The 25,638-nt window shown below is 38.1% G+C and overlaps 1 long non-coding RNA gene across 1 annotated transcript; it reads right to left on the bottom strand.

Annotated features, from left to right (window-relative positions):
* Nucleotides 1-1,924: 1,924 nt before the first annotated feature.
* LOC105605165 (uncharacterized) lies at nucleotides 1,925-25,375 on the bottom strand. The gene is made up of 5 exons (XR_003587133.3): nucleotides 23,264-25,375; nucleotides 19,124-22,585; nucleotides 15,026-15,180; nucleotides 13,856-13,961; nucleotides 1,925-2,424 (listed from the first exon to the last, which is right to left on the bottom strand). It is a non-coding gene; the product is annotated as an uncharacterized LOC105605165 (long non-coding RNA).
* Between the last annotated feature and the right edge of the window lie 263 nt (nucleotides 25,376-25,638).

The raw sequence follows: 25,638 nt of genomic DNA, 5'->3' as shown, positions 1-25,638 counted from the left end.
TTGTTATTTTTTAACTTTTTATTTTATATGGAGTGTAGCTGATTAGCAATGTTGTGATAGTTTCAGGTGGACAGCAAAGGGACTCAGCCACACATATACATGTATCCATTCTCCCCAAACTCACCGCCCATCCAGCCTGCCACATAACATGGAATTCCCTGTGCTCTACAGTAGGTGCTTGTTAGTTATCCATTTTAAATGTAGCAGTGTGTACAATTCCATCCCAAACTCCCTACCTATCCCTTCCCCTCATCTTTCCCCCTACTAGCAACCATGTGTTCACTCTCTAAAGTCTGGGAGTCTGTTTCCCTTTTGCAAACAAGTTCATTTGTATCTCTTCTTTTTATTGTCTGCAGATAAGGATGTCATACGATATTTCTCCTCTGACTTGAGCAAAGTGAGTATATTTAAGCTTGTACTTGTTCTTTTTAAGACGTAATGCTATGGTATACTTGATAGACTACAGTATAGTGTAAACATAACTTTTATATGCACTGGGAAACCAGGACATGTGTGTGACTCACTCTGTTTTGATATTCACGTTAGTTTGGTGATCTGGAACTTAACCCACAATATCTGAGGTACACCTGCCTGTACTATCCTCTGCACGTTATATAAATTTTCTTATTTAAATAAAAATATTTAAGTACTTTTTGTATTTGCCAGTTTTTGGTATCATTTTAGTATTAACTGCTTTATTTGAAGGAATACACTTTTTAAAGTCAGGCCAACGTAGGTTTAAATTCTGGTTCTATCGTCACCTCTGGCTTTGTTGAGATGTAGGCAATTAAAATGCCTTTCTGAGCCTGTGTCTCTGTTTCTACACAAAGGGCCCGTTAATGCCTAACATACTTGGTTCTGGTAGGAATTAATTGAATATTCTATGTAGTACCCTTAAGGTATTAAGGACCTGACAATAAAGAGTGACTTAAAAATATTCCCTGTGGCTCAGATGGTAAAGAAAGAATTGGCCTGTAATGGGAAAGACCCAGGTTTGATCCCTGGGTTGGGAAGATCCCCTGGAGAAGGGACTGGCAACCCACTCCAGTATTCTTGCCTGGAGAATCCCATGAGCAGAGGAGCCTGGCGGACTGCACTCCATGGGGTCGCAAAGAGTCGGACACGACTAAGTGACTATGCTTTTAAAAAAAATATATATGATAGCATATAGATGGTAAAGCAATACCTACACTTCTTTACTTCTTAGAATATCTATCAATCATCATGAGAAGAAAATGAATAAGGAAAAAATATGCCAGAAAGTTTTTTTTAATCTTATTTTTTATTGGCAGTTCTGGGTCTTTGTTACTGCTCGGGCTTTTCCCTAGTTGGGACAAGCAGGGGCTACTCTAGTTGCCGTGCGTGAGCTTCTCATTGTGGTGGCTTCTCTTGTTGTGGAACACAGGCGCAGTAGTCGTGGCGCGCACACACTTAGCTGCTCCTCCGCATGTGGGATCTTCCTGGATCAGGGGTGGAACCCATGTCTCCTGCATTGGCAGGCGGATTCTTACCTGCCAGGCCACCAGGGAAACCCCAGAAGGCTTTCATTAAAGCATATTTTGATCAGTTTATAAGTAGAATCTGTTGAATCAAAAGTGCTTACCAGACCAATTAACATGAAAATGCTGATATGTCAGTAAGCTTTACAATGTTAAGATCGTGCTATACAGTCTCCCCTGATGCTGGGAAAGATCGAAGACGGGCGGAGAAGGGGACAACAGAGGCCGAGATGGTTGGATGGCATCACCAACTCAATGGACATGAGTTTACTCAAGCTCCGGGAATTGGTGATGGACTGGGAGGCCTGGCGTGCTGCAGTCCATGGCGTTGCAAACAGTCGGACACGACTGAGCGACTGAACTAAACTGATACAGTCTACAGTTGTGAACATATCAGAACAGCAATAAAATAGTCAAGGGCATCCTTTTGATTTTAGGGAGAATTCCCTTATTTACAATTATATAGCTTAAAGAGGAATTCCAATATTTAATGACAAATTAGAGGACAAACAAGGAAATTCACAAATTACAAGAATGAAATAGTTAACATCAACATTTAGGAAAAAATATTTTCCACTATTATTTACAAATCATAGATACAATTTTTGTGTTTCAGTTCATTTTTTAGTGATTAAAACAATCAAACTATTTTAAAAATCCTGTAAACATTTTTAAAGTATAAAATATTACAAAATCTCATGACATAAAAATCAAACATTCTTCTGTAGTAATTGTTCATATTTTAAATGCATGCAGAGCACTGAATATTTGCTTTTAAGTACAGAATACCTTTTAAGACTCTGGAGAAGCATGCTGCTGCACATATTTTATTTTATCCAATTAGTCCAGAGCATTCATCTTATACCTCTTCATTGACTTCTTCTTTGAGAAACTTATCTGATGGGCACTGAAGTTTTCCTTTCATCTTAAAAAAAAAGCACATGCAGATTTTTAAATTAAATGTTAATATTATCATTAGTTCTATAATAATCAGAGATCAAAAGTAACCCCTCTCTCTTTTTCTCTCCTTTCTCTTCTCTGGATAAAATCAAGAGGATATCTTATTAAAATCATCTTAAGGGTATCTTATTAAATACCCTCTTATAGATGTACCCAGTTAGATACTCACAATAAGATTGATTTTAATTGTATTTATAAACAAGAATAATTTTGTTTCTCATGAAGTTCTCACTGGGTACTTTAGGAATTCTGAATCTGAAGAATAGTCATCCTGATCATTACTTATACTCTTGGACTAGACCTAAAAGTCCCCATTTTATCATAGTGGAAGGAGGCAAGAAGGGGGGCAAGGAGCCTTTAAACAACAGCAGAAACAGAAGCAGATCCACAAATCAGCATTTTAGCAGGAGGTGACCCTCACTTGCCCATAATGACTCTGAGCAGCCACTCTAAGACTCAAGGGAAGAAGGCACAGGGAGGGATTTAGGAATTATGGTCTGGATAGTACAAGTTCTTCCATCTAGTGACAGAATCTCAAAGGAGCTCATAGCAACTTCTATCTCTGTACCTCCTTATGGGACACTCTAGACACTGCCTGAAAAACTTTTCCCAAAACAGTACTATTTATTTAAAAAGTAGACACTTTATGCAGTCACCCAAACCCCTACAAATGAAATTTCCATTGATAGTTTTTCCAGGTGGTATGATGGATTCATGTGTTTTACACAATCACTCAGAACTATTTTTTATTTTTATCTTTTTGCTTTTAATTATTGATGCATCTAGAACAAAGTTAGCAACTACATGGTTAGTCAATTTCAGATTATAAGTTCTGGGAGATACACATTGCATATACAGATTAAAAAGGCATCAAAATAAGTAACATCAAAACGAAGTATATTTCAGAATGTTTGTCACTGCAATGGCTCTTCTAGTACAATCAAGAGATTTTTAACAGTCTCTTCATTAAAAGAATTCAAGATTTTTGATTTGTGCTTAGCAATGAAAAGGGCTTCCCTGGTAGCTCAGCTGGTAAAGAATCCACCTGCAGTGCAGGAGACCCTGGTTCAATTCCTGGGTTGGGAAGATCTGCTGGAGCAGGGATAGGCTACCCACTCCAGTATTCTTGGGCTTCCCTTGTGGCTCAGCTGGTAAAGAATCCACCTGCAATGCAGGAGACCTGGATTCGATCCCTGGGTTGGGAAGATCCCCTGGAGAAGGGAAAGACTACCCACTCCAGTATTCTGGCCTGGAGAATTCCATGGACTATATAGTCCATGGGGTTGCAAAGAGTCGGACACAACTGAGAGACTTTCACTAGCAATGAAAAGCTTCTCAGAAACCTTTATTACCAAAAATACAAAACCAACTGAAAAATATTTTTTTTTAAATCTTTAGATGATTTTTAGCCACCCACCCCAAAGCCACTGAGCTTAATTTTAATGACTTGAAGGGATGAGAGATTATGTATATCATACAAGTTTCTTGGTTCATTTTGGATTGCTATGGCACAAATGCCATAAACAGTTTCTCACAGTTCTGTAAGCTGGTAAGTGCAGGATGAAAAAAAACACTGATGAATTTGGTATCTAGTGAGGACCCTTCCCAAATTGTGGATGGCCATCTTCACGCTGTCACCTTCCAAGGTGGAGCTGTCGTTTTTGATTTTCTTATAAGGGCACTAATCCCATTTATGGAGACTCTACCCTCATGACCTCACCACCTCCCAAAGCCCCCACCTCCTAATACCATAACCTCGGGGGGTTAGGATTTCAACATGTACATTTCTGACAGACAAACATTCAGTACATTGTAGCAAGGTTGTGGACTGGGTCAGATATGGAATTTTAAATTTACCCTGAATGAGATATAGGGGAATCTAAATGTATCGAAATTGGAATAAACTATAAAAGAAGCAGACTCAGAAAAAAAAAATTGTTTCTAACAGATGAGGCTTTAGGAGACTCAGAGGTTTCTCTCCTTCCTAGCCCATAGGAATTGTGTGACATCACTTTCCACCCAGCACAAACCCTGTATCTGTGAACCATCGCCACCACCGCAACTTCCTTAGGGGAGATGGCTGCAGACCTAAAAGAAGGAAGCAAGGCACGCACTCAGGGCATAAGTGTGGAGCACATATTAGCACAGTGTGTTTAAGGAGCTGGGAGGGTTTATCATTCAATCATTCAACAGGGGTTTATGCAGGTCTTATGTGTGCCACGCTGGATGCTGGATGCTGGGTATAATGGTGAACCAGTTGGACACAGGCTCTATATGCAAGAAAGTACTGTCTGTGTGTGCCCTGGTGGGGAAGAAAGATATATTGCTAATCACACGGCAGATCTGAAAAACTCCAGATATGAACAACAGTATGACAAAAAGATAAAGGTACTCTAAGAGTATGTATCAGGGAGACTGATGTAGCCAGAGTGGTAGGGAAAAGACCTTGGAGGGAAAGAGAGCTCAACTGAGAGCTAAAGAATGAGCAGGAACTAAGTATGTGAGAAAAGGAGAGTAGTACCTTCCAGACAGATAGAACATTGTGTGCAGACCCCGGGGCAAGCCATGGTCCAAGGGAGTCTGGATAGCTAGAGCGAGGAAGGAGAGCACATGTGGTCTGGGATGTAGCTACGGTGGTAAATCCATGGATCATGCTCAGATTTGTTTTTACCCCACTGTCAGTACAGATCCATGAAAGCATTTTAATGGGGGAGTGGGCAGAGTCAAATGTTTTTATTCAGAAATTACCACACTGGATACTGAATAGAGATTGCCTAGAAGCTTTGATAAATACAAACTACCAAACACTGATATATAGATATATATTTACATATATACACACATATATTTCAAATTATATATATATGTATCAATGTTTAGTACAAAATGGATTGCCTAGTCATTACATGTTGCCTTTCAAATTATATATTTCAAATTCAACTTCTTCGGCCTAGAAGAATCAGATTTTACTTCTTGATAGATATACCCACATATCTGAAACTCTGACAGTTTATTCAGTTGTTTTTTTTTTTTTTTAGTGACTAAATATGACACACATTTTTATTCATGATATTTAAGAAAAAAAGATCCCAGAAAGTATATGTATACCTACCATTATCAAAAATGACAATCATTGTTTTAACTTTCAGACTTAAGGTTTTGACGAAACCAAACGTACACTCTATATGAGCAAAACTGATCTTTTAAGGATAAATTCAAGAAACACCAATTGGTCTAATACCTTGAACTTTCCTCTAATACCCAGGCCTTGTCCTGCCCCAGGGCCTTGGGAGATGCTATTCCCTCTTCCTAGAAGAGACATATCAACAGTATAATATTTGCTGAATGAAGGAATGAGTCAAGGATTTCCCTGGTGGTCCAGTAGCTAAGACTGCATGCTCCCAGTGCAGGGGGCCTGGGTTCGATCCGTGGTCAGGGAACTAGATCCCACTTGCTGTAACAAAGACTTCACATGCTGTAGCTAAAGATCCCACATGCCACATCTAAAACCCAGCACAGCCAAGTAAATAGACATTTTTTTTTAAAAAATGAATCAGTCAGGATCTTCTTAAGGATGGAGACTATACTAAGTATTCACTTTCCCGAAGTAGCTATAATACATGGTATCAGCATATAGATTTGAATTCCTAGTGCAGTGGTCTCCGCTGGGAGCATTTTCCCCCAGAGGGGACAGTTTGCAGTGTCTGAAGATCTCTTTGGTCCTTGTAACTGATGGCGTGCCATTAGCAGCCGTGGGTGCTGATAAACATCCCATAATGCACAGGACAGAACTCACAACAAACAACTTCTGGTCCCAAATGTCAGTAGTGCTGGGGTTGAAAACCTTGCTTTAATACATTTTCATTAGGAGAAGTCAGTTTTAGTAGCTCTACTGGGCCTTTGAGTCTGTCACATTACATAAAAAGCCTATTTAAGTAATACTAGGACAGTGAATCCTCTTGATTAAAGACTACTGTCATAGCCCCAGGGATTGTGTATTATTTTCGTCAGAGTCAATGGCCCTAGTCCACAACTTAGGAACCAAGAGTCCCCTGTTGGTGAGTATCTTGCTTACTTCCTCACAATGCTAACATGAACCCTGCCTTTCCATTTGTTTTTCCAATGGTAAAATGACCAGTGATCTCCAAAGCTGAAGGCAGCTCTCTGGACCAAAGTGAGACCCTCTTCCTCCTCTACCACTTGACTAAACTCCTTTTTCATGATAGCTAAGATTCAGCCAGTTATGGAGACATAGTTCCTTCTACTGAAGTTCACCATAAATTTCAAGAGGATTAGGAGTATATTGCCTGTTTGTGAAAATCAAGAATCTGTGGAATTTTCAATACATGCACACACACATATTAACAAACTTTTTATACAAAACTACAAGACCACAAGGCCTTGCTATATAAAACACCCAGATATCCATTTTATGAGACTAATATGAACCTGAAAGATGCTTTGATTCATTTAAAAAAAAAAAAAAAGTGTAAGTGAAATGGTCATATTCACCCAGGAAATGACCTGAATGGAAGGTGAAGTATTTGTTACCTGATTTGGGTAATTTAGGAAATACTTAGAAAAATAAGAAAATATGCTTCCTTAGCTTATTTTTTAATTCCTTTCTCTCCCCTCAATATTTGTAACTCTCTGCAGACATGCGGTCAGGCTAATACTGACATTTGCCGTTAAGTGGCCCCACACTTTCCTTTTCAGGCTGTAGGAGGTTAGTGAGTACTTTCTGACCTAGTGAGTTTTCTAACTCCTAGAAAACTCCTGCCTTAGAAGAGGACTTTGATTTAGTGCTTCAGGTAACAGCCATGCACTAGATGTTTTATGTTTTAGAGGACGGAAATGTCTAAACTATTATGTTCCAACTTTAGTAAGATAAAAAGAATTTCCTTTCTAGTGAAAAACACGTTTCTGCATAAAATAATTGGCTCTCACGGAAATTACCATTCAAAGACCTAGGAAGCAGAGAATCAGTCATAAGACTGGAATAGTTAAAAAAGAGGCTGTTGAAAGGACAATTGATTCATAAGGCTTCGACTCGAGGTGGAAGTTTATGGACAGGACCCTTTCTGTCCTGTATTTTCCCAGTGACGGGGCATTTGCAGACTAGCCAAGTGTTACTGAGTTGAAGAATCCGACTGACCTGACATTCCGGGGAATTCTGATGTGGGGTAGGCACTGGATAGCCTAGCAATGACATCTTGAGGACCTCTCCTCCAGCTCTCCTGGAAGCAAAAGCAGATTCTGAAACTGTCAGTTCATTTCCCTTGGTTTAGGAGGATCTGGGTTGGGAGCTGGGATCTCAGACGTGTACTGGCCTGGAGGACTTGCCCCGGGACAGCCTGGCTCCAGGAAGGCTCAGGAGTGGGTGCAGGCCCATGTGGGGCCATGCCACTCTTAGACTACACGCAGAGAACTTCCAGGGTCAAGAATTCTCCAGGGCAGCGTTGAAGCAGTTACATACTATCCATTTTACAGGTATGCATTCCAGTGTTACCAACAGCAGAGCTCCCTTTATTTTGTTTTAACTTTTATACTGGAGTATAGCTGACTAACAGTGTCGAGATAGTTTCAGGTGGTCAGCGAAGGGACTCAGCCATACACACATAGGTATCCAAACTCCTCTCCCACCCAGGCTGCCGCATAACATCGAGCAGGGTTCCCTGTGCTATATAGTAGGTCCTTGTTGGTTATCCATTTTAAATATAGCAGTGTATACATGTCAATCCCAAACTCCCTCTCTCTTCTTCCCTGATGACCGTAAGTTCATTCTCTTAGTCTATGAGTCCATTTCTGTTTTGTAAATAAGTTCATTTGAGTCATTTCTTTTTAGACTCTGCATATCAGGGATATCATACAATTTTTCTCCTTCAGAGCTCCCTTTAAAGCTACTGATTTCCCCAAATTAAATATTTATCTCTTTGAATCCTAGATGCAGGCTATTTGAATCTCTAATGCAAGGGCTTTAAGAGAATGGAGGTACTGTACCTTTTATTGTAACTTCTGGGGCTTTATAATTATACATATTCTTTAAATATGGCATCATCGACTCAATGGATAGGAGTTTGAGCAAACTCTGGAGATACAGAAGGACAGGGAAGCCTGGCATCCTGCAGTCCATGGGGCTGCAGAGAGTCGGATAGGACAGAGACGGAACAAATATTCTTTAAAAATAAAAACTATTGTATCGTGACAGTTTTAAAATATACAGAAAAATAGAAAGAATACCGCAAAGAAGACTTATACACTTACCATCCAGATTCAACACCTGTAAACCTTTTGCCTTTTCTGTTAATCTATAGGTTTTATTTGTGTTGTTTTAGTCATTAAGTCATGCCCGACTCTCTTGCAACCCCAGGGACTGTAGCCCACCAGGCTCCTTAGTCCATGGGGATTCTCCTAGCAAGAATACTACAGTGGGTTGCCATTTCCTTCTCCAGATCGTCTTCCCAAACCAGGGATGGAACCGGCATCTCCCGCACTGCAGACAGATTCTTTTCCACTGAGCCACCTGGGAAGCCCAATCTAGATGTATACTCTCTATACAAATTTATACTTGTATCATTGCTTATACTTAATTTTTGACTGTAACACTTATAATAATTTACATATATCATGATTCTTTCCCCCAAATTCTTTAGTGTGAGAAGAAATGCTCTCCATATGATCACACTAGCATGATTGTATCTAACATCAACAATAATTCCCTAATAAAATCAGATACCCAGTCTATTGGTCTGCATTCCAATTCTCCCACATATCTGTTCATGAGGATTCAATCATAAGGGACTCAATACATTTGTTATGTCTCTAAGTCTTTCTGAGTCAAGTAGTTTTTACCACTTTTAATTTCTGCCCCTGCTATTAACTTCTTTACAACATCAGACCAGATGTCCTATAGAATGTTTTACATTCTGCATTTGTCTGGGTGTGTTTTCATCACATAATTTATATTTCTGTATCACCTATATTTTCTATAAGTTGAAACTTAAAACTAACGTCATGGTTAGACACAAGTTAAACACTTTTGTGAAAAAAATAGTTCATGGGAAAATCAGAATTTCTTGTTGCATTTAATTTACAGAATGTCTGTTTTGTTTGCAAGTAAGTAGTACCACTAGATTAATTCCATTAGTCAGATCTTTCACCACAAAGGTATGTTTTCTCTTTTTCAATTAAATAATCTGTGGGGAGACATTCAACATTACGTGAATATTTTGGTTACCAACATTTCACCAGAAATGTTCACAGCCATTGAAGTTTCTTCCTTTAGCTGTTTCATTAAGATTAGCAGTGATTATTTTTTACATTTATTATTATCCTATAAATAAGTAAAAAAAATTTTTTTTATCAACTAGGGCCACTTTTTAAAAATTCTTGCATCTATAGTTCTTGTTGAAAAAACAAGACATTATATCTTGGTCTCAAATTTTTTTTTGGACTGTGCTGGATCTTCATTGTTTCGAGGGCTTTTCTCTAGTTGTGATTAGCAGGGGCTACTCTCGTAGTCATAGTGTGCAGGCTTTGAAGTGTGATGGCTTCCTTTGTTGTGGAGCATGGGCTCTGGAGCATTCACACTTCAGTAGCTGTGGCACGTGGGTTCAGGAGTTGCGGCTCCTGGGCTCCAGAGCACAGGCTCAGTAGTTAGCTGCTCCGTGGAATGCAGGATCTTCCGGCCAGCCTCAAACATGGCCTCCTGCATTGTTTTCATCTTTTAATTACCAGTTTTCAAAAGTAAGGAATTTGTATATTCGTCATCTCCAGAGGTGATCAATGAGTTTGTTTGATTTATAGTCTCTTTGCTTAGCCTTACTATTAACTCGATGTATATTTATGTAATGGATTCCAATGAATTATAGTTATTATTGGTGTTTGAACGCTCCCAATTTGGATCAGGAGGAGTCGCTCTAGACTGGCAACTGTGTCCTTTTAACAAAATCTGTTTATCCTTGAATACTTTCCTTCTCAGAATATGGAGGAGCCTGGCAGGCTGTAGTCCATAGGGTCGCTGAGGGTCGGACACGACTGAACGACTTCACTTTAACTTTTCACTTTCATGCATTAGAGAAGGAAATGGCAACCCACTCCAGTGTTCTTGCCTGGAGAATCCGACGGACGGGGGAGCCCGGTGGGCTGCTGTCTATGGGGTCGCACAGGGTCGGACACGACTGAAGCGACTTAGCAGCATGGTGGTAAAGGTTTGGCAGTCACCATTCCCTTCCACTTCTTTGCTTCTTCCTTTGGAATCAGCCATTTCCTGTGTCTCTGATTCCTTTAGTGTGAAGAATAATTAGAAAATGAAAACTGGATGTGAGAAGTGCTGGTTTCCACAAGGAATATTATTGTTTTTGGATGGAGAGGGCTAGAAAATATATCTTGTAAAAGTATATTTTTATTTGATATTTTCAACTTTTTAACATTACATGGTTTTAAATTTGTATGCATTTTTAAAAATTTGTATGCATATATCTCTTTTTCCATATTATTGCAACTCTTGGATCTTAAACAATAATTACTATGAAGACAAAGAAACTGAGATAATTTTAAGGTTCCTCAGCATTTTTAAACTTAGAATATATCTCTAAGAGTAAACAGAGTATGTAGTATGTTCTAACATCATTCTGATGTGAATACTCATATTTCAAAAAGTTTCTCAGTACTCCATATGTTTCATTTGTCCTATAAAAACCATCTTTTTATACTTCCTTTCTCTTGTTTTAGTGTAGACCTTTTAGTAGCTTCTAGTTAACCTCTAGTATGAAGTCTGATTGAATTTGGTTCTTCTTACCTTTTTCCCTCCATTTCTGCATCTCTCACTACCTGTAAAGCAAGAGTCCTCCCTCCAATAAAAGAAGACTTTCGTTCTCTGACACTCCAATCCGGATGCCACTCCAATCCGGATCCTTTGATTACTTCCTCACTTTCAGAACTAATCCATCATCTTCCTCTAAAATTAAGAGGATCTTCTCTAGTAATACCAGAAATTATATAGTTTGAAAGACACTTGATCATACTTTTATGCTGTTTAAGAATAGTTCTACAGTAGAGAAAGTGGGAGGAATTTGGCTAAAATTATGCCAATTGAGTGACTAGTTTGATCAAACCCTCAAAATAATGGCTGGGCTCTCTGTTTCTTTCTGCCTGGCACTGTGGGCTCTTTTTTGCAATCTTTGAGCATTGTGGGAAATAATTTCATAATGCATTTTTGCCCATTAGAAGATCTGTAGTGTTTTTCACCATGATTTTGGGTATTTTCTTTCTGTAATAACTTTGACCCTCTCCCAATATTCATCATTTACTTAATAAATGGTCTATTTCTCACACAATGATTTAGGGGGAAATTTTGTGAAGCAGAAATTTTGCAGTGCTCCACGTAAAGTTCTGCTGTTTCCATAAACTCCACTAGTAGTCTGTCCTGATTCTTGTGACAAACTGACTTTTTACTTCATTCTAAGACTCAGCAACAAGATAATACGATGTTAAAAATGACTTTAATTTACCTGAGAATGTTATCAAAGTATGCTGCATATCCAAGAGTCACATTTTTAAAATAATGAGAGCACAGTTATTAGACAAGAGTATTTAATGAAATTTGTACCGATATAGATCCTCTAGCACTTGAACAAAATACTGTAAAACACTGACTTAATGTCTCCTGTGTGATACTTTGCATTTTATTTTATTTAATCTCGAGGTGTATACTTTTGACAACAAGAACTCTAGACGGAATAAATATTAACTAAAGAGAAACTGAATTGCAGTAAGTTTGCAAGGAAATGTAAGTATACAGAATTTAACTGCATGCAAAATCTTTAACTCTACTGGTTTTCAAATGGATACTGTTGTGCTTCATCCTACGCAATATTTCACTTCCTGTGTGCATTTTAAGGGCATCTCATTTTAAAGAAAGTAAACAGAATAGCGTGGAGGAGAACATATAGAAATGTTGTTTAATGCTGGGTATTATGAAGCTCTTCACACTGACCATGAAGATTTATCACTAGTGAAAAGGATCAGCATTATTTGTAGGTTCACCTTAATACTGAAATCCAAGAGCAAGATGTGAAGCTCAGACTCACAGATTCTTTTTAAAATCTGAAGTTCAGTTTTTCTTTGGGATAAATATTAACTGTATAGACAGAGGAACCCTATGGAGGAGACTGAAGATCACAGAGAGAACTAGACATTAAAAGTGTAGCAAAGCAAAAGAGAAGAAATGAATTAGATTCCAAAATACTATCATAATGTTTTTCAGCTACTGAAGAACAGAAGTAGTAATGTTTCCAGATACAGACATCTTAAATAAGAGCATGTGGATATGTGACAGCTGTGGCAGTCAGATAAGAAAAGCATCGTGAAACAGGAGAGAAGTCATTTTCCTGCAACTTATTTATAGTCACCAGGGCTATAAAGGTACCGGGATAAGGGGGGTGGGAAAATCAATCCCAGCCTGCGAGAGAAAAACTCAGTACTGATTTTGTAAACATTATACATTGAAACTGTGATACCATTATTCCCCTTCATTTCCTACTGTTCTTAGATATAAATCGGCCTAGTGAAGAATTCTCACTGATGCCAAGATGCATTTCTTGGTAGTTGTCAAATGTTGTGAGACAGCTGTAAAGCTGCTAAGAGTAATTCAATTTTAGCAGATTCTAATGACGTTTGTGTTGACAGAATAACATTCATGGCATGCAGCCGGACGGAGCCTCATGGAGATCTAATAACCTTCTGGCCTAATATGAATGCCTATTATATCTCCCTAAAGAAGCAAGGAGAGTTATTTGAAACAACGTACAGAAACACACTGTCCTCTGTTTCTGAAATTTCCACTGGGCAACCAGCCCAGATATCAGTCCGGTTACAAAGTACTGCACACTTTAAATAGGAAAAACAAAATCTAACTATAGACCAGCAAATTGTTGGAGCATCTTTAAACTCTTTTCTCTCCCTAAGAATTCTGAGAACAGTTACAAGAGCAAGAGAAGGGGGAGAAAGAGAAACTTTTTTTTTTTTTTTGCCCTTCCATGAAGGAGAGGCTATGAAATCATAGGGAAAAAATGTTCTGACAAAATACAGTGTATAATCTTTTCAAAATACCCTGGATGGCCCTTTACCCTGAGTGCTTCAACTGTGAAAATAATATGACTTAAAAATTGTAAAATGCATCTTTTAAGAATTCAACTTTTAAAGCAGATTAGTTACAACACTGTGGCTCTTATTCCCACAGCATCCCTGAGGGGCTTAGCTTACTTTCTCACGGAAAAAGCAATGCTGTGTATTACAACTCCTAGAAAGAACTTGGCCTGCTCTTGAAATAGCTACGTAGTATTCCCCAAATAAGAACTTTATGACTCTGGGAATCCCAGGGTCACAAATCTCACCCCCAGGGTCCGTAGTCCCACGCCAGCTTGCTGCTTCTCCTTTGAGGGAAGTCAGTGACTTGATGCTGCCCTGAACGCCAGTCTTTCTGCAAGGTGACCCAGAGGCCTTGTGAATCAGAATGAAGTGGTGTTTGAAGAGGTCAGCAGGAGTGGAAAGAATAGAGAAGAAAATCAAAGTGAAAGTCAAAAGAAAACCCATTGATTCTGGAGCATGCAAAATCCTAAATATAGAAAAACTAGGAAAACTTAATTTCTTTCTACAGCTATTGCTGTGAACCAAAATGCATTTTCTGCTCATTCTTTTAAAGGGTCTGTTAAATCATCCAGCCTTAGAGATCTTCCTTTATCATGTATTTTTCTCCCCATGTTATACAGCTAGAGTGCTTGGAGTATAACTTAAGTGAAAATAAATTCAGTAAGACTCGATCTCCCTGCCTGAGGCATATACCTCATTTGCTCTGTTCACCTGGCACTTGTCACACACTGCCTTATTCCCTGAGTTTATAGATTTGTCTGTGTCTGTCTTATTTCCCTTAATAAGGCATAAAATTCTTGAGCACAAGGACCCCGTCTTATTCAACTTGTCTCCTTTAAAGGTGACAGATCCTGAAGGAGGACCTGAGGTGGTAAGGTAAACTGCAGCCACCATAGCACAGCCCGCAGAAAACAAAATCACATCTCAGAGAAATGCCCTCATCTTCTCCTTCTCAGACACTGATGACTATTTCTACAGAAGAGCAGGAATATCCTAACAGAAAACTGGGTGGATGTGGCCATGGTAATGGATTCCATTTTTAGAAAAAAAAAAAGAAAAACAGGTTAACATTTTTAATGTACCTTTGCTCTTCTTTCCCAAAATAAATTGTATATTTAACCTCAGGGCTGCAGGGGGACAACCATAGTTATGCATGTTTGGAAGTAAAGATAAATTTCTTCTATAATAGGTCTAATATTTCTTCCCCTCCATTCAACTGGGAAGTAGAAGAAAAGGATACTTAAACTTGTTTGTGAAGAATGCATGTCATTCCTCCAGCATTTCTAGAGTAACTGCACTAACTGCATCTATTCCAGGTAAAGGCTTGGTCTTTTCAATTACGACTCATGCCACCCTCTCATTGGTATATACATAGCATGCATGTGGTTCACCTTATAGGTAAAAAAATGTTTTACCTGTTTATGCATTTCTATTCCACTTTGTTCTAGAAAGGAGTTCTGGCAACTGAGTAATTTACAATAGAATGATTCTATAGATTTTTCCATAAGTCTGTTGAATGGGCTCCCCAACAACACTACCATATGCAATTTCTTTGGTGGAATGTGAAAGCCTAGACAATAAAAAGCAAACAAAGTTATTAGATGTAATTTTAAAAGGGTTCAATTTGGAAAAATACGTAATGAGACGCAAAACAGAAATATTGAAAATAGTCAGCACTTAACTAGGGAACCCTAGATAGGCATGAACGTTGAAAAAGGAGAGTGACATCACATACGTTGCTCTTCGTGTTGTCATAAAGCCAGGCCAAACAATAAGAAAAAAGCCTGTAGACAGTAATTTGGCCTGAGTCAGAGGAAAATCTCCATCTTCCATGAAGATTTTTTCAATGCTGTTTATCTAATTCTGTGAATATTGACAGATTTGTTTAAAGAAACACAATAATACAGGAAAGAAGCTAGAGGGAACTTGGCAGTAAGCAAAATATGTCAACTTCTGTGCCAAATTATGTTGCCGATGCTCTTTAAACGAGAGGCCCAGAATTACTATTAAGTGATAATTAAAAGGAAAACCATATGCTCAGGGCCAGCTTGGTTTACTGAGGGAGCGTAAATTTTGCCTTGTACTTCATACATTTATCAGTGATTTCTATTATATAGTGGACTAACCCAGGTGAACATATAAGCTTTAATTGATTTTTTTAAAAAGTCAGTCTATGCTAATTAACTTCCTATTTCTCTTGCCACAGATTTAATCATTAATTCATCATGAGTCACTACATAACATTATAAAGACATTTTATTTGATTATTGTAAATCCATATGTTGAAAGAAAATTAAATCTAGCAGTTTTTCAGCAAACAAAAGAAGAGAAACAATAGAGCCTTTAAAATGATCTCTCTGAAAAGGTATAACCAGATTGGAGAAATTGTAGACTTCTTTCCCTAGAGTTAATGTCAGTCTATACAACAGATTATCTCATACAGCAGCTTTGGCTCATACAGTTATGATAAACCCAGAAGACAGTGGGGAAGTCACCATGTTAGCCCATTCTCGCTAGAAATATTTGGCTTCTACAATACTTTGTCCACTTATGGATCAGTTCAGTCACTCAGACTTCAGCACGCCAGGTTTCCCTGTCCATCACCAATTCCCGGAGCTTGTTCAAACTCATGTTCATCGAGTTGGTGATGCCATCCAACCATCTTATCCTCTGTTGTCCCCTTCTCCTCCTGCCTTCAATCTTTCCCAGCATTAGGAACTTTTCAAATGAGTCAGTTCTTCACATCAGGTGGCCAAAGTATTGGAGTTTCAGCTCCAGCCTCAGTCCTTCCAATGAATATTCAGGGTTGATTTTCTTTAGGATTGACTGATTTGATCTCCTTGCCATCCAAGGGACTCTCAAAGAGTCTTCTCCAACACCACAGTTCAAAAGCATCAATTCTCTGGTGGTCAGCTTTCTTTTATAACCAATTTATATGCCATTTTGCCATATGCTATTTTCATAGATGCACTTAAAAAGCTTTTTTAAAAAGTATCATGGTATTTTTAATCTGGACCATTTTTAAAGTCTTTATTGTTTTTTTTTTTTTTTTAAATTTTAAAATCTTTAATTCTTACATGCATTCCCAAACATGAACCCCCCTCCCACCTCCCTCCCCATAACATCTTTCTGGGTCATCCCCATGCACCAGCCCCAAGCATGCTGCATCCTGTGTCAGACATAGACTGGCGATTCAATTCACATGATAGTATACATGTTAGAATGGCATTCTCCCAAATCATCCCACCCTCTCCCTCTCCCTCTGAGTCCAAAAGTCCGTTATACACATCTGTGTCTCTTTCCCTGTCTTGCATACAGGGTCGTCATTGCCATCTTCCTAAATTCCATGTATATGTGTTAGTATACTGTATTGGTGTTTTTCTTTCTGGCTTACTTCACTCTGTATAATCAGCTCCAGTTTCATCCATCTCATCAGAACTGATTCAAATGAATTCTTTTTAACCGCTGAGTAATACTCCATTGTGTATATGTACCACAGCTTTCTTATCCATTCATCTGCTGATGGACATCTAGGTTGTTTCCATGTCCTGGCTATTATAAACAGTGCTGCGATGAACATTGGGGTACATGTGTCTCTTTCAATTCTGGTTTCCTCGGTGTGTATGCCCAGCAGTGGGATTGCTGGGTCATAAGGTAGTTCTATTTGCAATTTTTAAGGAATCTCCACACTGTTCTCCATAGTGGCTGTACTAGTTTGCATTCCCACCAACAGTGTAGGAGGGTTCCCTTTTCTCCACACCCTCTCCAGCATTTATTGCTTGCAGATTTTTGGATCGCAGCCATTCTGACTGGTGTGAAGTGGTACCTCATTGTGGTTTTGATTTGCATTTCTCTAATAATGAGTGATGTTGAGCATCTTTTCATGTGTTTGTTAGCCATCCGTATGTCTTCTTTGGAGAAATGTCTATTTAGATCTTTGGCCCATTTTTTGATAGGGTCGTTTATTTTTCTGGAGTTGAGCTGCAGAAGTTGCTTGTATATTTTTGAGATGAGTTGTTTGTCAGTTGCTTCATTTGAATTTGTTACAATATTTCTTCTGTTTTATGCTTTGTTTTTTTGGCCACGAGGCATGTGGGATCTTAGCTCCCCAACCAGGGATTGAACCCTCACCCCTGCATTGGAATGTGGAGTCTTTAACCACTGGACCACCAGGGAAGTCCCATTACCCTGATACTTTTGATCCTAAAGTTATTGGAACTATATTTCAAGGCCCAGTTCACTGTACCATGAGCCCAGCGCACAGGAGTAGACAGACTAAAGAAGCCCTAATTACTCTCCTTTAATTCTCCAAGCACATCAGAGTAACTCCAGGACCTAGTGTCACAAAGGAAAGTAAACTGTGGCTTTCTGCTTCAGGTGGGTGTGTGAGCACAACCCTGGAGAGCTCTCCATTGTGGGGAAAGTTGGAAGGCTGTGATCTGGGTGTTCTGCAAACTCCCCACTTCTAAGATTTATATTTTGTTTTACAAATGAAAGTTTATTTTATTAAAGAAAAAAAAAAAAAAAAGGCAGTGCAGCTCTGCTTGGGCTTGTTAAAAGGCTGTGTGCATTCCACAGTGGCTACAGAGAATGAATGCAGAAATCAGAGCCCTGGGGTTATTTGCCTGAAAGGATCTGGAGAAATACAAAACTGCTTTCATAAAAGTCTTCCTAGAGATCAGACTGCTGTGATTAGGATGTGAAAATTGAGGGGTTTGCTTTCTAATATTTCCCTTTCCATGCTCCCTTCTGGGTCATGACAATTAATTGGCCTACTTGGGGCTGAGTGCAGCTAGCTCTGTGATAATTGCTAAAAAACCTATCATGGAGTCAAAATAACTCCTTGGGAATTTCACTTTTCTGTCAATGAGAGACTCCAGGACAAATACTTAATCTGTATCTGATACATTCTTTCCAGTTACCTTTACAGAATGAATGACTGAAGGGTCCACATGTTCGCAGAGGCTTTTTTCAAAGTTTGTGCGTAAAAAAAAAAAAAAATGTATGCAGTCTGAGTTTGTATTATTAAACACTGGAGTGGCAAAATCTTTTTAGAGCTATAGTATTGAGTCTCGCTGACTTTCATCTAGTTTGCCCATGACCAAAGTGATCCGTGTGGATTAAGGCAATAATTCAATCTGAATGTTTGCTTTGTATTTTAAAAACAAATGAAATGTTGAACAGTTGTCAGGTGTTAGCTTGATCTTTATTGTAACTCTTTGCTAAGATTACGAGGATTACACTGAGCACTTGAGGTAAGATTTGAATAGTGGCAAATACCAGGATACTGTTATCTGGTTTCAGCATCAGTCAAAGAAGTATTAAATAATCAGATAATGTCTCTGCGCTCTCAAAACACGAAATCCTTTTATGCTAATCCACACATGCTACCAATCAGGAGGCAACCACAGAAACTACACAGAAAACAGTATATGTGCTTCTATTCACAGATCCTATATTCAATATAAATTAGGAATTAAGATACTCTGTTCTGATTCATCCACGCATCTTACCTTTAGGCAAGAAAAAATACCCACAGGTTGCAGGCTCTCCCCTGGCCTCCAAAACTCACTGTGAGATCTCCATTCTTGCTTCCAGTGATTCCTTCCTGTTTTTCACCTATCTTTAATCCAACTTAAAAAAGGAAAATATAGTCGTTATTAGTGTCATGATGTTTTGAATCTATACCTTCAAAATGATTTTATCTAATCCATTCACTTTATAGATAAGAAAACTGAACCTAATAGAATTATACTTCATTTTTAGTAGAAATCAAAACTTCTGATCCACAGCTCACTTATATCTTCATTACACCAAATTAGTTTTGGAAATTTATTGTCTGCTCTCTAAATCATTGTCTTTGGAGAGGAAAACACTTAGAATTTTTTAACAAAGCTCTAGAACATTGCTTTCCATTTTCTTTTGATGATATGGGTGTCATTATGCACATTTCTGGGCTTCCCTGGTGGCTCAGATAGTAAAGAACCTGCCTGCAGTGCAGGAGATCAGGGTTCTATCCCTGGGTCCAGAAGATCTCCTGGAGAAGGAAGTCTGAGAAGCAAGGATTCTAAGCATACCAAGAAGCCAACATATTTAATATACAGTTGACCCTTGGACAACACAGGTTTGAACTGTGCAGGTCCACTTATATTACAGATTTTTTCAATAAGTATATTGGAAAATTTTTTGATTTGTGACAATTTGAAAAAACTCTCAGATGAGCCTTGTGGCTTAGAAATATCGAAAAATTTAAGAAAAAATTAATATGATATGAATGCATAAAATAAATGTAAATAGTAGGCTGTCCTTTCATAGACAGGTATGTAATATTTAATATGAAATGATGAAATTACCAGACAAAAATTTTAAAACTATATCTTTAAGAACTTAAAGGAAAAGGTGACCTAATAAGTAAATCTATGAGGAGTCTCAGCATAGCAATTAAATCTATTATAAAGAATCAAATGGAAAAGTCTGGAATTGAAAAGTATGCAATCTGAAATAAAAATTCATCAGATGAACTTCACAGCAGATTGGCAACCACAGAAGAAAGGACAATGAAATTAAAGATAAAAAATTAGAAATTATCCAACCTGAAGAACAGAGAATAGAATATTTTTTTTTAATGCAGTTACTTGTGGAATGACATTAGGCAGTATAACATTTCATGTATGTTTTTTGCCAGAGAGAGCATTTCTTCATATTTGTTAAAAACCATTATAACCCAGATCCAAGAATTTCAGCAAACCCAGAAGAAGATTAATGCAAAGACAACCGCAACTAGGTGCATCTAATCAAGCTGCTGCTACTGCTAAGTCGCTTCAGTCGTGTCCGACTCTGTGCGACCCCATAGACGGCAGCCCACCAGGCTCTGCCGTCCCTGGGATTCTCCAGGCAAGAACACTGGAGTGGGTTGCCATTTCCTTCTCCAACGCAGGAAAGTGAAAAGTGAAAGTGAAGTCGCTCAGTCGTGTCCGACTCCTAGTGACCCCATGGACTGCAGCCCACCAGGCTCCTCTGTCCATGGGATTCTCCAGGCAAGAGTACTGGAGTGGGTTGCCATTGCCTTCCCCAATCAAGCTCCTGCATATCAAAAATCAAGCTGCTGCATATCAGAAATAAACAAAGTATCTTAAAAGTTGTCAGAAGAAAAGACAAGTTTTATACAGAGGAAAAACGATTTAATTGAAAGCTTCTCATCGAAAACAATGAAGCCTGGAAGACAATGAAATGGCATTTTTAAAGGGTTTTTAAAAGAAAAGAAAAAAAAAAAACCGGCCAGAATCATAATACTTTTTTTTTCTAGCAGAAGTATCCTTCAAAATATGAGTTACATCAATTCAGATAAAAACCAGAGAGAACTTAGAGCTAGTGATTCTTCACTGTAAGAAGTAGTAAAGGGATTTTTCAGAATAAAGAGAAATAACACCCAAGGAAAACTAGGCAAGAAAGAATAGCATATACATGAAACGATAAATATATGAGTAAATATAAAAGATTTAAGATAAATTTGTGTACTAATTCAGGGACTCACTGTCACAGCGTTCTCTGTCTCTGCCCCTCAAATTTTGATAATTCTGGTTACCCACCCTCGTCTTCAGAGTACCATGAAGCTCTACTGTCTTCTTCGGCTGTTGCCCTGAGGGAATAAACCAAGGTAATGCCCGATTTCTTTTTCTCAAGTACTTTCTGTGTCCTTGTTCTCTGATATATTCAAAGAGTTGTTTTTTATATTTTCTCAAGGTTTCATATAGTTATCAGCAGGAGGGTTAACCTTATAAGCTACTCAGTCATGGCTGAAACAGTGTCAGCCAAGCAACCTTTAAGGAGAAAACCAAAGCTAACAACCTTAACTCTGTATTTCAAGACATGAAGCTATAGCAGTTAATACAATACGACTTAATGCAAGCAGAAAAAATACACAAATGGAACATAAGAGTCCAGAATAGACACACGTAGATGGAATTAAACTTACCACAAAGATGGCACTTCATCTCAGAGGAAATGTACAGACCTTTTGAAAACTGATAGAGGGGAAATTGGAAATATATATATATAATATATATAAAATCTCTATACCTGATTCACATTATATGCAAGAAGCAGCGTAGGTAAATTGTAGATCTAAATGTTAACTGTAAAATAATAAGGTTTCTTAAAGTAAATATAGGAGCATATTTGAAATTATCTTGGTTTAGGCAAAGACTACTTAAACTAAACATGAAATGCATTAAACAGGAAGATATTTTAGAATTACTCTATTCTGTTCAACACCAATAAACGTGAAGCCACAGAGTAAAACTTGTCTTTGGTTTTTGTTTTGTTTTTGCCACAGTTAAGGATAGAGATAGGACTTAACACTTACCAGAATTAAATATAATGTATTTGAATTTAAGAAACTGCAGTAATAAGTGTTGTCAAGGTTATGTAGCAACAATATCTCCCGTATTTTTGATAAGGAGAGTAAATTCGTGTTGTGGAAACCACCCACAACACTAATCACAACCCACAATGCTCCAGAGTCTTAAAAAAAACGAAAGCAGCAAACAACCTCCTCCATACAAAATAAACAGAAGTAATAAGAGAGGCTGAGGGGCTGCTTGCAAGAGTGAGCTGAGTGGCTCTGCCTCACTTCTCCTAGCCAGAATGATCCAGAGCTAAATGGCATGGAAGTGCCGAGAGCCAAGAAGCAACGCTGCTTTCAGAGACAGGATGGGAGTTGGGTGGGAGAACTCAAAGGGATAAGATACAAAGGAACAAATAAATCGAATGCAAATATTAGTGAAACCCCTAAAACTCAGAAATTCTATTTCTAATATATGCCTTAAAAAAGTATACTTATGTTTATTAAAAGGTATGTTCAAGAATATATATAGTTGGACTTGACTGGCGGTCCAGTGGTGACAACTTCATCTTCCAGTGCTGGGGGTGCAGGTGCAATCCCTGGTAGGGGTGCTTGCCTCATAGCCGAAAAACTAAAACATAAAACAGAAGCAAAATTGTGACAGGACTTTAAAAATGGTCCACATCAAACAGTCTTCAAAAAAAGTATTTATATTATTTGTAATAGCCAAAAGTATAATCAACCAGATGCACATCAGTCATCTAACAGATAATTAGATTTTCAGAGAGTTATACAAAAGAATACCATCCAACAAAGAAAATGGGCAAAATCATGCCATTCACTATAACATGGATGGATCTCATAAACATAACATTGAGCAAAAGATGACAGAGAAAATCGAGAATAAAGAGCATTTATATTTTATATGCAGATCAAAACAGAAAAAAGTAAATCAATGATGTTAGAGGCCAGGAGAGTGGTTATTTGGGGAGGGAATCAGAGACTGGGGAAAAGCATAAAGGAAACATCTAAGGTTCTGATATTTTTGACCTGAATAAAGGATACAGAAGTGTTTCACATGAACAGTCTTTGAGCCCTACTTTGTGGTTTGTATGTTTGTTTATAAGCACACTGCGCTTTGATACAAGAAGCAGCCTATTAAACATGCGGTTTGGTAGAACAGAAGGTGTAGGTACCATGATGAATTGGCAAGAGCAAGCAACTACAGCAAGGTTATAAAGAGAATTGTTTTGAATTGGGTTTTTCTAGGGTAACAGCTTTCAAACAGTTTTAAAGCCCACAAACTCACATTGTGTGTGTGTTTGTGTTTATACTTCAGTTCAGTTCAGTTCAGTCGCTCAGTCGTGTCCAACTCTTTGCGACCCCATGAATCGCAGCACGCCAGGCCTCCCTGTCCATCACCAACTCCCGGAGTTCACCCAGACTCACGTCCATCTTACTTAGGTATATATAAAAAGTGAAAGAGACCTTTCACAAAACAGTACCACACCAACAGCCAAACACTCTGGTGCCTTTTATTCTAGTTACTTTTTTAGTTATCTTCCTCAGTCTGAAAAAGAACATCTGCAAAAAACTATGGTTAATATCATATTTATTAGAGAAAGCTTAAATGCGTTTTCTGTGAATTTGGGAGTATGATTAAGATGCTCACTAACAGCACTGCCAATTAGCATAGTACCAGAGGCCTTACCCAGTTCACTTAAGCAAGAAAAATAAAATTAAAAGACTGGAAAGAAAGTAAACTTAAATCATGGCAGGATGATAGAAAACCCAACGCTTGGTGGAGATTGTCTTCAAAGCCAAGACTGTCCAATTTTCTAGTTTATCATTTTAATTAATAATTGATAATATATTTTCAATTAATGAGAAAACAGCATGTGTTTAATACATACACATTTTTGGAGATAGGTACAGCTATTGCATGAGAGTGAGATTCAAAATTCTAAGTGCAGGTAAGCTTTGAACCAAAACTGTAAATTATTATAACATGCTTTTAACATCTGAAATCATTATAGTTTAAAATCTCTTTATCAAATTTTCATACAAACTACTTCTTTGAATAAGTTTCTTATTATGCAGACTTAGTATACTGTTACGGAACTATTAAATATAATAATTTAAATGCCCAATGAATGCCGAACAAAGTTAGCTTAACTGTGCTAGGAGTAAATAGGTAAGTTATCAAATGCCAAGTACAGACTTAAGTACTGTGAAGAAGGCAAATACTTTCTAAAGCTTGTCTTTCCATCTTTAGCTCTATTCTGCCTTTCATTGTCATGATATCAAGAAATTAGGTGTGTACGGGTATTTGTGTGAGTGTGTGTGTGTGTTCTGCAGGTAATGCTAGATAACACGACAAGTGCTCTATAGGAGCCAATACATTTCTAGGGCAAAGGAGCTGGAACTTTAGTACCTGGTTGCCTCTGGGAAAACTGCCTTGGTTAACAGGAATCAATCCAACAGTCTTTTTGGCTAGCGTCCAACTCAATAGGAGGTCACATTTTTCAAAACTGAGTTTTTAGTTTTGTATGTGTGTTTATTTTGGAACTCCACTGGGATTTTCAGGATGTAAGCTTGTATTACATTTTAAATATATTTTCATAAAGATATTTAGATGTTCTCTTTCATATATAGTTTCAAATTAAGTTCAGAAACTCGAGACACAGATATTCAGTGTGTCTTAACCCTTAATGTTAATGACTTCTAATTAACCCAGCAAGAAGCTAATGACTTGTAATCACTTGCCAATTGATTCTAAGGTTTTGTTTCGTTTTTGTAAAATTAGTCTAGATGAAACAGAGAGCTATAGCTGGTGGGGGAAAGGCAGAGGAAGATCCAGGTTCAAGAAGTCACTCACAAGGTGAGTTCTAGAAGATACTCAGGGTAATGGAAAGCACATTTCTGGTCTTATGCCAATTATTATGAGACCCATGAATGTTGTTGTAAATAAAGGTGCATGTACTGGAGACTATATAACCAAAACATTGAGAAAATCATTATCTAGTATCCCTTAACTGATCTTAGTGCTTAGCACTTGCAACAATTCAGCTAAAAAAAGAGGAATATACACATAAAATTGTGTATCAGATAACTGATTTTATGAGATATTTCACTTGCAAAGATACATATACTTCGGTTGATGAAACTTGTTCCATAAGATGATAGAACATGAATAATTCTGAATCACATAAACATTTATTAAAATCTGCCCTTGGGCCAGGATCTGGGCGATCCACTGGGCATTGAAAGATGAATAACCCACAGCCCCTTTCTCTAGGAGTTTATACTGATTAATAAATAATCACCTAGAGTATGGAACTCTATAACAAAGAATACTTTAGAGGATATGAGATTTGAAAATGCATGTGTAATCCTCTCAGGTCCTTCATACACAGCACGTGTATAGTTTTATACCTCTTAGAATTTGCCAGTTACTACCCCCTGGAGGAGGGCTTCCCTGGTGGCTCAGACAGTAAAGAATCTGTCTGCCGTGTGGGAGACCTGGGTTTGATCCCTGGGTTGGGACGATCCCCTGGAGGAGGGCATGGCTACCCACTCTAGTATTCTTGCCTGGAGAATCCTCATGGACGGAGGAGCCTGGCGGGCTACAGCCCATGGCGTTGCAGAGAGTCGCACCTGACTGAGCACGTGCATGCGCGCGCA

The sequence above is a fragment of the Ovis aries genome, chromosome 26 (assembly GCF_016772045.2).
Source record: "Ovis aries strain OAR_USU_Benz2616 breed Rambouillet chromosome 26, ARS-UI_Ramb_v3.0, whole genome shotgun sequence".
NCBI lineage: Eukaryota > Metazoa > Chordata > Mammalia > Artiodactyla > Bovidae > Ovis > Ovis aries.
Note: the sequence above shows the minus strand (reverse complement) of the source record. Positions and strands in the feature narration are given on the sequence as shown.